Here is a 13,117-nt window from a genome sequence, read left to right as displayed (position 1 = left end):
ACTGAATAAAAAATAATAAAGCCAGGGATGCCTGGATGGCTTAGTTGGTTAAGCATCTGACTATTGATTTTGGCTCTGGTCATGATCTCCAGGTTGAGCCCTGTGTTGGATCCTTGCTCAGTGGGGAGTCTGCTCAAGATTCTCATTCTCCCTCTCCCCTTGCTCTCTCTCAAATAAATAAAGTCCTTTTAAAAATATAAAACCAGGGACACCGAGGTGGCTGTCAGTTAAGTGCCTTCGGCTCAGGTCATGATCTGAAGGTCCTAGGATTGAGTGTTGGCTCCCTGCTCAGAGGGAGTCTGCTTTTCCCTCTCCCTCTGCTCCTCCCCCTACCTTGTGCTCTCTCTCAAATAAATAAATAAAATCTTAAAAAAATATAAAATCTCTGATACTAAATATAATAATATTTGAAATGGTGAAGATATGGGCACTTGGATGGCTCAGTCAGTTGAGCGTCTGACTAATGGTTTTGGGTAGGTTTGTGATCTCGGGGTTGTGGGATTGAGCCCCACATTGGGCTCCGAGCCTAACAGGAAGTCTGCTTGAAATTCCTTGCCCCCCAGCTCTCTCAAATAACTAAAATATTTTAAAAAATAAAATGGTGAGGATAATGGACCTAAATGAAAGAGAGAGGTGGCCACGCTCCACTAAAAGTGATAGAACATTATTACCGGTAGGTTGTTCTAAGTCACATATGTGTATTCTGGTGCCAAGAGTAACCACTAAGAAAACTATATGAAAAGATAAAAATGACATAAGTAAATCAAGGTAGAATCTTAAAAAATGTTCAGATGACCCACAAGAAGACAAAAGGAGAGAAACAGAAGAATGAGGACCAGAGAAAATAAATATAGAGCAAATAATAGAGTGGCCAACTTAAGCCTTAACATATCCATAATTAAAAAAAAACAAAAAAAATATCCATAATTACTATAAATGTAATAATTACCTAAAATGTAAATGCAAATTGGATGAAAAAATATGACCCAACTCTATGCTGTTTACTGTAGGAAAGTCACTTCAAATTTAACAATGTATGTAGGTAGAAAGTAAAAGAATAGAAAAAGTTATACCATGCAAACATTAATTGGGAAAAAAAAAGTAGGAATGGCTATACTAATAATTGACAGGTTATACTTTAGAGCAAAGAAAATTACCAAGACAAAGGAACATTGCAAAAAGATTAAAAGATTAAATGTTGCCAGAGATTGAGAATGTGGAGTGGGGTGGGGGGATGTGGGAGGGAGCTATATGGTTACAAAGGTATGAAGAATCCTTGGTGTGCTGGATCCGTTTAGTATCTTGACTAGGGTGGTGGATGCATAAACCGATACAGGTGACAAAATTGTGGTGAACTTAAAAGTGACTATAGGTAAAACTCTGGACATCTGAATAAGATTGATTTATCAACATCAGTATTCTAGTTGTGATATATACTGTACTTTGGAAAAATGTTACCAGTTAGGGAACCTGGTAATAATCACTCTGTGTTATTTCTTATAACTGTATGTAAATCTGTTACCTCAACTAAAATTTAAATTGTTAAAAAGAAACAGATTCAGGGAGGCAAGACGACATGATAACTACTGCAGTGTTGGGTTTTAGATTAGATCTTGGAATTGAAAAAGGACATTAGTGGAGACACAGTAAGTAATTAGAATGATTAGAAACAGACTGCAATAAATGATCGCTTTAAGAATTTAAATGACTAGATCAACAATTTCAGCAAAGAATTAGAAAATATAAAAAAGAATTAACAAACTGAAGATATGGTAACTGATTTTAGGAATCTTAGATGTAGATGAAGAGAGAATCAATGAACTGTAAGATACGTTAGGAAAACATTCCTAGACAGAAGCACAACGAGACAAAGGGATAAAAAATAGTCTGTCATTTGTGATCTTGCTTGTGCTCTCTTTCTTCCTCACACATTCATATATTGATTTTCCTTTGAGCCATTTGAGAGTAATATATATATCTCATGGCTCTTGACCCTTTAAATAAAATACTTTAGTGTATATTTTCTAAGGGTAGTTTTAAGAGACAAGTCTTAAGGTAGTTTTCAGCTTCAGTATACTTAACATTGATATAATATCTTTATTGTTTGTACTACATTTTGTCAATTGACCTAATAATAATCTTTTTTTTTTTTTTTAAGATTTTATTTATTTATTCATGAGAGACACATGTAGAGGGAGAAGCAGAAGCAGGCTCCATGCAGGGAGCCCTATGTGGTACTCAATCCTGGGACTCCAGGACCACGCCCTGGACGGAAGGCAGGCACTAAACCGCTGAGCCACCCAGGGATCCCGGTTTTTTTTGTTGTTGTTGTTGTTTTAAGATTTTATTTATTTATGAGAGAGAGAGAGAGGCAGAGACACAGGCAGGAGGAGAAGCAGGCTCCATGCAGGGAGCCCGATGCGGGACTTGATACCGGGACTCCAGGACCACGCCCTGGGCCGAAGGCAGGCGCTAAACTGCTGAGCCACCCAGGGATCCCAATAATGTTCTTTATATTATTTGCTTCCCCCCACCTTCTAGTACCAGACCCAGTCTAAGGTTGGACACTGCATCTAATTGTTATGTCTCTATAGCCTACTTTAATTTAGAACCTGGTCAGCAAATCTTTCTAGAAAGAGCCAGATAGTATTTTCTGCTTAGTCTGTCTACAGTTACTCACTTCTGCTCTTGTAACGTGAAGTAGCCATTGACCATAAATAAGCAAAAGGGCATGGCTGTGTTCCAATAAAATTTATTTACATGAATAATCAGCAGGCAGGATTTGGCCTGAGAACTGTAGTTTGCTGACTCATGATGTAGAACATTTCTACTGACTTTCTTCCTTTTTAAAATTTTTAATTTTTTAATTATTTTTTGTTTCTTATTTTTTATTTTTTTAAAGGTTTTATTTATTTATTCATGAGAGACACAGAGAGAACGCAGAGACATAGGCAGAGGGAGAAGCAGGCTCCTCACGGGGAGCCAGATGTGGGACTTGATCCCGGAACTCTGGGATCACGCCCTGGGCCAAAGACCGATGCTCAACCACTGAGCCACTGAGCCACCGAGCCACCCCCCATTAAAAAAAAAATGATATTGATGCTCTTTCATGAATACACTCCCCCCCACCTCATTTTATTCCTGTTCTTTATTTTTGCTTTTGTTTCATGTTTCCTCATGGTTCGATTCAAGTTATGCATTCTTGGTCAGAATACTGCATAGGTGAAGGGATGACCTTTCTCAGGATACCATACCTGGAGGGCTATATCTCCCTTATTTTTTATATTAATTTTGTTCTCCTGTTTGAGGTGTTGTCTTTTTTTTTTTTTTCACGAATTACTATTTTATTCCCTCCTTATAACCAATAAGCAATATGTGGGGAAACATTTAAAAACCATGTATTTATCCTGTTCATTAGGTTTTCCTCCTCTCTTTTAACATCTATTGATGTTAAAAAATATTTTAACACTCCTGTTATTAATAAAACAAAGATTTTAAAACACTTGTCCTAACTAACATATGGAGAATACTGCACCTGTAGTTACTGTGCTCTTCAAAATATTCATAAATCAAAATAGAAGTCACACTGGAAATTTGAAAATTTGAACTGAATGATATGTGAAAGTATTATATGTCAGAACAAGGGGATACATCTCCTGTAGTGATGAGAATGAAAGTTAGGGCTTTAATTGCATATACTAAGAAAGAAGAAAGATTGAAGATCAGTGGTCTGTTTTCAACTCGAGAAAATAGAAGAACTGCAAAATATACTCAAAGTCATTAGAGTAGAAAAAACAAAATTGAGGGGCACCTAGCTGGCTCAGTTGGTGGAGTGTGCGACTCTTGATCTCAGGGTTTTAAATTTGAGCCCCATTTGGGTGTAGAGATTATTAAAAAAATAAAAAATAAATTCTAGGGATGCCTGGGTGCCTCAGCAGTTGAGCATCTGCCTTTGGGTTAGGGCGTGATCCTGGAGTCCCGGGATCGAGTCCCACATCAGGCTTCCTGCATGAAGCCTGCTTCTCCCTCTGCCTATGTCTCTGCCTCTCTCTGTGTATCTCTCATGAATAAATAAATAAATCTTAAAATAAAGTGAAATCTAGGGGTGTCTGTGTGGCTCATTTGGTTAAGCAACTGTCTTCAATTTTGGTCATGATCCCAGGGTCCTGAGATCGAGCTCCAGGTTGGACTCCCTGCTCAGCGAAAAGCCTGCTTCTGCCTCTCCCTCTACCAGCTGCTCCACCTGCTTGCGCTGTCTCTCTCTCTGCCAAATAAATAAATAAAATATTTTAAAAAGGGACAAAATTGTTAAGCTGCTGGATAGATTGATAAAGAGAAAAAACACAAATTAATGATATCAATAATGATAAAGAGGACCTCACTATAGTTCCTACATGCATTGGAAAAATCGTAGGATATTAGTAATAAGTTTATTCCAATAAATTTGAAAAATTTAGATAGAATGGCAAACTCTAGTAAAACCAACTTGCTTAAAAGAAAACTCCAGGCCCAAATGGCTTTACCAGTGAAAATTTCCAAACTGTTATGAGAGAAATATCAGCAGTCTTACACAGACTCTTCTACAGCATAGGAAAACAGGTGTTTTTATACAACCAGCATAATTTTGTTATCAAAACCTGACAGAGAAAAAGCAGGTCAGTCTAACTTATGAAGATGTAAAAAATTTTAAAGTATTTGCAAGCTGTATCCAGCAAAATATAAAAAGAATCATGACTAATATAGGTTTATTTGAGAAATTCAAGATCAATTTAATATTTGAAAATGAGTATCATTCACAGCATTAATAGAATAAGGGAGAAAAGGAAAATGATCATTAGGTCTTTTTTTAGAAACTAGAGTTTTTTTAAAAAACTAGAATTCAATACTCACTAATGTTGAAAATCCTTAGTAAACTAGAAATAGAAAGGTACTTCCTTAATCTGGTGTTAAGGATTTTGCAAAGGACTTAGGGTAAACATCACACTGGTGAAATACTGAAAGCTTTCTCCTGAGATTGAGAACAGGACAGGGATATTTACCGACACCAATTCTTTTCCATATCATAATGGACATCTTAACTAATTGTAGTAAGGCCAGAAAAATAATAAAGTCATAAATATTGGGAAGGAAAAAATGAAAACAATTTTTTTGACAGAGGATATGCTTGTATTATTCATAGTTTTTGCCTGGGTTAACCAGGAGAATGGTGTTACCATCAGAGATGAAAATTTCATTGTTAAAAATACATATTGGTGGAAAGTTTAAAGTTTTGCAACAATATGAGATCAGGATGACTTCATGCAGAGAATCAGATTGAGGTGGAGCCCTGGGGCATTCCTACAACTAGAGACTGGGACAAGCAGGTGGACTTACCAGAGGTGACTGAGAAGAAGCTGTAAATTGAGAGTGGAGATTTTGGAAACCAAGTGAAGAAAATGTTTTTTTTTTTTAAATAAATTTATTTTTTATTGGTGTTCAATTTACCAACATACAGAATAACACCCAGTGCTCATCCCGTCAAGTGCCCCCCTCAGTGCCCGTCACGCATTCACCCCCACCCCCTGCCCTCCTCCCCTTTCACCACCCCTAGTTCGTTTCCCAGAGTTAGGAGTCTTTTTGTTCTGTCTCCCTTTCTGATATTTCCCGCACATTTCTTCTCCCTTACCTTATATTCCCTTTCACTATTATTTATATTCCCCAAAAGAATGAGAACATATAATGTTTGTCCTTCTCCGATTGACTTACTTCACTCAGCATAATACCCTCCAGTTCCATCCACGTTGAAGCAAATGGTGGGTATTTGTCATTTTTAATGGCTGAGTAATATTCCATTGTATACATAAACCACATCTTCTTTATCCATTCATCTTTCGATGGACACCGAGGCTCCTTCCACAGTTTGGCTATTGTTGAAGAAAATGTTTTAAGAAAGAGGAAGGCATCCTCTATTTCCAATGGTTATATAATGTAACTAAAGGATTTTTTTTTTAATTATTTTTTTTAAATTTTTATTTATTTATGATAGTCACACAGAGAGAGAGAGAGAGAGAGAGAGGCAGAGACACAGACAGAGGGAGAAGCAGGCTCCATACACCGGGAGCCCGACGTGGGATTCGATCCCGGGTCTCCAGGATCAGGCCCTGGGCCAAAGGCAGGCGCCAAACCGCTGCGCCACCCAGGGATCCCGTAACTAAAGGATTTTGAGGGGCAAGGGAGGTTAGGTTAAAGCCTAGCTAGAATGAGTTAAGAAATTAGTAGGTGAGAATGTTGTCTGAGAGAGTAGATAATTCTCAAGATTTTTGCTGTAAAAGTGAGCACAGAAGTGGCAATAGCATGAGAGGAACATGAGTTGAAGGAAGTTTGTTTTTCAAGAAGGAAGTCTGACAGCTCATCTCATGCTGATCCAGTGGATAGAATTGTAGGGTTGGGGTTGGAATTAGTTTGTTCTGCTGGTGCCCTTGACTGAGTAGAATATGAGACTTCTAGACCCAGGTAGATGGTTTAACTCTAGATGAATTTAGATAGTTTATCCATTGTAACTAGAGGAACATACGTGTATTTAGTAATGGGGAGAAAATATGGTTTGCCTAATTTATTTCTTCTACTGTTATTCACTTAGTGCTGTTAAGATGCTAGGCACACTTCTAGGCACGGGAAATAGTGAACAGAACAGACAAAAATCTTTACTGTCATGAAGTTTACATTCTGCTGGGGGAAAATACACTTGAAATGAGTAAAGTAATCCACTGATCATTAGTTAAAATTGAAGAGAGGGGAGAGTGTTTGGGAAGTTGAAAGATAAAAGGTGTACAAGTGAATTGGACAGGGAAATGGAAGGACTGTTGTCCTACAGTGCTCAGAGCCTGTTCGAGGTGTGTGTTTATAAATGTAAAGTGAGACCAGTCAGTACAATGTTGTGTTTCTAGTCTTATTCAGCTACTTCATTGCACATACATACAGAGTAAGCAGAGTTGGGTTCAACCAGATCTAGAGTTTGCCATATGTGTAACTTCAGCTTGCTAAGATGTCATTGAGTGTGAAATGTGCCCTTATCTTGTTTACTACAAAGAAGGAAAAAACACTTCTTTTAAACTGTGACATGCTATTGATTTTATCCTGATTTCTATTTTTCTATATTTTTTTCTTAATATATATTTCTTTATATTTCTATTATATTTAATATATAAATATTTCTTTCTATAAATATATAAATATTTCTTTATATTTTCTTTATATATATTTCTTTATTTCTATTTTTCTATATTTCTATTTTTCATCCTGATTTCTGAGTTATTAGGGGAAAAGTGTTCATCTTAGAATTGGTGGAATTAGTAGTTGGGATGATTTTACTTGAAAGCAACAGAAAATCCAAACTTAAAGGGACTTTAGCTATGAAGAGGAGCCAAGAGGAACATGAGGAACATGGCAGTCTAAATGAGTCTTGCTTCCCTGGCTCTCCCAACTGCATCTGCAGAAAAGCACTCTGCTTTTCTTGAGCCAGCTTGCTGTGGGGACCTATAGAAAACTATAAGATCTAGGATCTGTTGTGATCCTCCCAGACAGAACTGGTGTGTGTATGGGCCATTGTGGCAAAGGACAAGGACCATGAAGCTGCAGATCCTGGATAGTGTGATGTAGAGTAGATATTCCTGACCTCCACAAGATCAGCATACGACTAAATGGACAGCCAGAATCTTACCTGCGCTTGAGGCCAGGGGAATACTGGGACACCTGGGAACAGTGAAGATTCATACCTTGATGATGAAAGTTTAAGAGGATACAACAATTTAGGAAACAATTTTGGTAATTTCTTTAAATTTGGCATATATCTGTAATTTGATCTATCTTTTATGTATTTATCCAAGAGGAATGTCTGCACATGTCCACATGAAGTCTTGTACACAAGTGCAGCTTTATTTATAAGAGCTTGTGACTCCATAATCCAAGTGTCCATCAACAGGAGAATGAATAAACAAGTTGTGGTATATTCACGCAGTAGAATGCTACTCAGCAATAGGAAGGAACAAACTACTGATACATACAATACTGAGAAACATTTATGCCGATCAAAAGAAGGCACAAGAGTGTCCCTCTTTGCTTTTATTAAATCATGTTGTATAAAACTGGTCTATAGTGATAGAAATAAGATCAATGTTGGGAGAGATTAACTCCAAAGTGGTGTGAAGGAACTTTGGGGGTAACAGACCTGTTTTATGTGTTGTTTTGGAAGATTCCACATGGGTATACATTTGTCAAAACTTAAGAAATTGTACATTTAAGATACCATTTATTGTATATAAATTACTCCTCGCTAAGATTGATTTAAAATGTTGGTTGGGGGATGCCTGGGTGGCTCAGTGGTTGAGCGTCTGCCTTCGGCTCAGGGCATGATCCTGGAGTCCCAGGATCGAGTCCTACATCGGGCTCCCCATGGGGAGCCTGCTTCTTCCTCTGCCTGTGTCTCTGCCTCTCTCTCTGTGTCTCTCATGAATAAATAAGTAAAATCTTTAAAATAAAATGTTGATTGGAAGGAATCAAATTAGTATAAGCAGTCACACTAAATGTGAAAAATTATATTGTGCCACTAAAACCATTAGACTAGGTTAAGAAACAAAACCTAATAACCACGTCCTGTTTAGAAGAAAGACATTTTTGAAAATTTGATGAGGAAATATGAAAAAGAGTTGGATAAAGATCTATGGCCCAAGAAAACAACAACAAAAAACTAGTAATTATAATAATAAACAAGGTGAAACATGAACATCAAACTATATAAATGCTTATTATTGTGATAAAAGGGACAATTTATGAGGATCTAATGGTTACAAGCTTATGTGGCTAAATAGATAAATACATAAAGGAAAAATAACTTGGCAAATGTGTCATGGTATGGGATTTCAATATACCTTTCTTAGAAATCTAGTAGGTAACAGGTAAGAATATAAGGAATATAAGTTGAATAGGGCATTCAATAAGTGAATAATTATACATCGTTAGTAGTTTACATTCCTATGATATACTGCCCTTTTTTTTTTTTTTTTTCTTAAATGTTCAAGGAACTTTGGTCAAAGTTTATTGATGTCCAATATACTTGAGCACAAAAAAAAAAACCTAAACCTGTGAGAAATTTTTTTTTTTTTTTTTACAGGCTGTGTTACCTGGTAATAATACTAATAAATTAGAAATAATTAAAAGGTGACTCCTTTGAAATCTGCCTCCTATAAAGGGTTTCCCTATTTTCCTGTATCTGTTTCTACGGCAGAATCACCCTTGATGTATTCTTGAATTGGAAACTAGGTGGAAGCAAGAAGTTATTAATTCTTTATATTTCTGGTTTTCTATTGTTGAAGAGTCTTTATGTTTCGATTGAATGCCTTTATGTGACTGCTGGTGAAGTGAGCACAGGCAGTACTGGTGTCTGTACCTGGATCACTAGTGATAAAATAAAGGTTGACCTGAAAGTATAGTTGATATTCCTAACCTTCCCCTTTCAAATCTCTCTAAATTTTCAGTAAACGTTTATCGGCCATTCACTGGAACATAGGGAATTTCAACTTAACAATTTAAAAGAAACAAGAATATCTAATACAGAGGGGATGTGGAAAATAGCATACTCTCACATATTGTTAGTGGAAATGTGAATTGTTACAGCCTTTTTGAAAATAATTTGGCAGCTTCGTTAACAATTAAAATTCATATTCCTTTGGCCCAGTAATCCTCCTCCTAAGATTCTATTCTTAGAAATTAAAGCACAAGTAAGGCCATATGTATAGGGATATTTATTGCAGCAATGTGCATAATGCTAGCTGACTGAAAACAAAATGAATGTCAGTAGGAGAAAGGCAGAAAAAAAATCCTACTTCAATAGGTTATAATATTATGCTTCATGGAAAAAGTGAATTAGACTAATATCTGTTTAGTTGGAGAGATTCTCACAAAGTTTTGTTGCATTATAAAAGGAAGATGCAGAAAAGTTTGTATAATAATTTGTGTAGCCAAAAACTAATTGAAGAGAACTTTGCATATATCATGGGCTCATGAGTATGAAGAAAAATAGTTAAGAATGCTTACTAGGTGATTAAATGTTTATCTTAGTATGAGGTGAGTGGGAGTACTTGGGGAGAGAAATTACAAAAGGAGAATTGTCCTTTAGTTGACAAAAAGCCTATCTGTGAAAAAAAAGCCTATCTGTGATCATAACTATTCATTATCTGTAAAATTTTATAAATGCTAGATTTAAAGGTACTAAGTGAATATTTAAAATTAAAGTGACCTATTTTTTTTTTAAGATTTTATTTATTTATTCATGAGAGACAGAGAGAGAGAGAGGCATGCAGAGACACAGGCAGAGAGAGGAGCAGGCTCCATGCAGGGAGCCTGATGTGGGACTTGATCCTGGGACTCCAGGATCACGCCGTGGGCCAAAGGTGGTGCTAAACCGCTGAGCCACCCAGGCTGCCCACCTATTTCTTTTCTAAGAGTGATGCTGGTTTGCAAAGACCCGAGCACATCTATGTATGTGAAATCCACAGAAACTCTTAGGAGCAAAACAAGCATAGTAGAAAGCTTGAAAACCTTCGGAGCCAGAAGGGCCTAAAGTGTATCCACACACACACTATGAATCAGTAACCAGTAGGAAATTAATTAGTCCATAAACCTAGAGTGGTCTCTGGTTGGTTGGTACTGCTCTTCATCAACCTTTGCATTCCTTTGGTTTGTCATCCTTGGGTTGGCTTTGTGTTCAACCTCATAGGATGATGGCTGCCTTGCTGAGATGGAGTTTGGGGCACAGATTGGTTATAACACCTGTGAGAGGAAGGAGCAGGAAGCAGAAATGGGCAAAGGAAGAAGTAGAGCTTCACTGCAGGCCAGCAAAGGGGATTGTCTGTCAAGGATTGTCTGTCAAAGTTGTTTCATGTTGGATTGAAATGCTCTGGCCTCTCTATCCTCTGTGTGAGCTGCCCTAACCAGGGTGGGACCTGGGGCAAGGCAGCTCCTCAAGAAACTGATAGCTGGAGATTGCCTCTTGACCAGGCAGTAAGTCCTTCCTCAAAAGGGAAGTTATGTGAAGTATCTCTCTGTCAACCACACTGTCTTTTTTAAGAATGAAAAAAATACTTCCTGGAAGCCATCCATCAAGACTTCCTCTCACATCTAAATCTTAGATTATGCGCTGTGACAGAGACTAATAATGACCCTTCGTTGCCTTTCTTCACTTTACTAGTAAAGGAAATCCTGATTTTTCATTGAGTACATGGTCATCTGGAATAATAGGTACATTTCTCAGTCTCTGTCTACATTTAGATATGTTAGTAACTTTTGGCTGATGGGATGTTTTGTCTTATTTGACTTAGAAGGAGAAGATGTGCACCTGGTTTTCTTTCCTCCTTCCTGCTGGATAGAATGTGGGAATAAAAGCTAGAGTTTGAGCAGTCATCTTGGATTATGGTGGAAGCCACATGTTGAGGATAACAGAGCAACAAGATAGAAGAGCATCAGGTCCTTGATGATTATAGAAATTCCATAGGTGCTCTGTATTTCTTTCTTTTGGACTTTATATCTTGGGTAAGGCATTATTACTTACATTTTTCTGCCAGTTGCATTAGGACCTAATCTTAACTGATACACATTTCTAATTAGTTATTAACAGGGGGCACAGGAAACCATGATTAGTTTAGACTAACATTTTGGGGGTAAAATGGATATTGGGAGTAAGACATGGAGATATCAATATCCAGGTAAGTACAGCAGAGGGAGAGAAGGGGAAAGAAGCCAAGGGATCTGCAGGTGATGATAATTGTGATGGACCATGGAATCTTAACTAGGTAAGTGGGAAAGTCAAGTGTGTGGGTGGTAGATGATGGACATGAAGAAGTGCTTAGTGGATTGGAGGTCCCCATGGGGCCGATGACTCACTGGAAAGGGTGAGCTAGGCTAAATTAACTTGAGACATAAGAGTCATAATGTAGGATGCCTAAAATGAAGATTTTGGTACTCTTGCTGTTAAAGGTAATGTCATGACCCAGAGGACTGGGTGACTAATGTGGGATGGAGGAAGAGATCATTAATGGTGAAGTTAAGAAATGGAGAGCCTGGTTTTTGATTTAGAACATCTTGGATGTTGATGTAGTTGAATGGAAGGCAATGAACTGATGCTAGTATCAGTGGGTGAGAAGGAATAAGTGGAATGTTAATAGTTAACTCAGAAAGAAGGGGAAAAGACCCGGAGGGGAGCATCTGTTTCAGAGAGGCTGACATTGGTGATGTAGATGGAGGAAAAATGATTTGAAAACGGTGAGGAAGGAAATAGCATCCTTCTTAAATATTAAAAAGTTATATATAGCAAAAGATAGCAGACAGAAAATATAAAGAGAAAAGTAAACTGAGAAAACACAGTATATTTAACATGCAGATGGGAGCTCTTTAATATAAAAAGAGCTCCTAAACAGTAATTTGAAAAAAGACAACTTGGTGGCAAAGTAGGCAAAAGAATATGGAATTTTAATTCACAAAGGAGGAAATACAAATGACCAAAATATATAAGAAGATATTCAAGCGGGACATGTGGGTGGCTCAGTGGTTGAGTCTCTGCCTTTGGTTTAGGGCGTGATCCTGGAGTCGTGGGATTGAGTCCCACATTGGGCTCCCAGCATGGAGCGTGCTTCTCCCTCTGCCTGTGTCTCTGCCTCTCTCTTTCTGTGTCTCTCATGAATAAATATATAAAATCTTAAAAAAAAGGTACTCGAGCATCAGAGTTAGTACCAGTCAAAACATTAATGAAATATCAGGATATGCCTATCATATTGGCAAGACCTAAAAATATTGACAAACTTCAGACTTGGCACGAATATGGGAAGACAGGTGCTGATGGACACTGCTCATGGGGTATGGTAGATTACCTTCAGAAGCAGCAGCTAGATGAGTGCGGGGGTCCATTGTGTGTTGGGACTTGATGTGTTTGCCCATTACAGTTATATTCTCCACAGTGTTATTGTATTAAATACACTTCAGTGGTAACTGTAACCATGTGATCTTTTAAAAAACCAATTAGGGACACCTGGGTGGCTCAGCGGTTGAGTGTCTGCCTTTGGCTGAGGGTGTGACCCTGTAGTCCTAG

At 37.6% G+C, this 13,117-nt stretch overlaps 1 protein-coding gene across 3 annotated transcripts in view; it reads left to right on the top strand.

The window, feature by feature from the left end:
- The window catches only part of ATRN (attractin), a 161,557-nt gene that overhangs the window by 26,181 nt on the left and 122,259 nt on the right, over positions 1 to 13,117 (top strand). The gene's annotated exons all lie outside the window — the stretch shown is intronic.

Source organism: Canis lupus, chromosome 24 (genome assembly GCF_003254725.2).
Source record: "Canis lupus dingo isolate Sandy chromosome 24, ASM325472v2, whole genome shotgun sequence".
Lineage (NCBI taxonomy): Eukaryota > Metazoa > Chordata > Mammalia > Carnivora > Canidae > Canis > Canis lupus.
The sequence above is the reverse complement of the archived record's forward strand: the minus strand, read 5'-3'. Positions and strand labels throughout refer to the sequence as shown.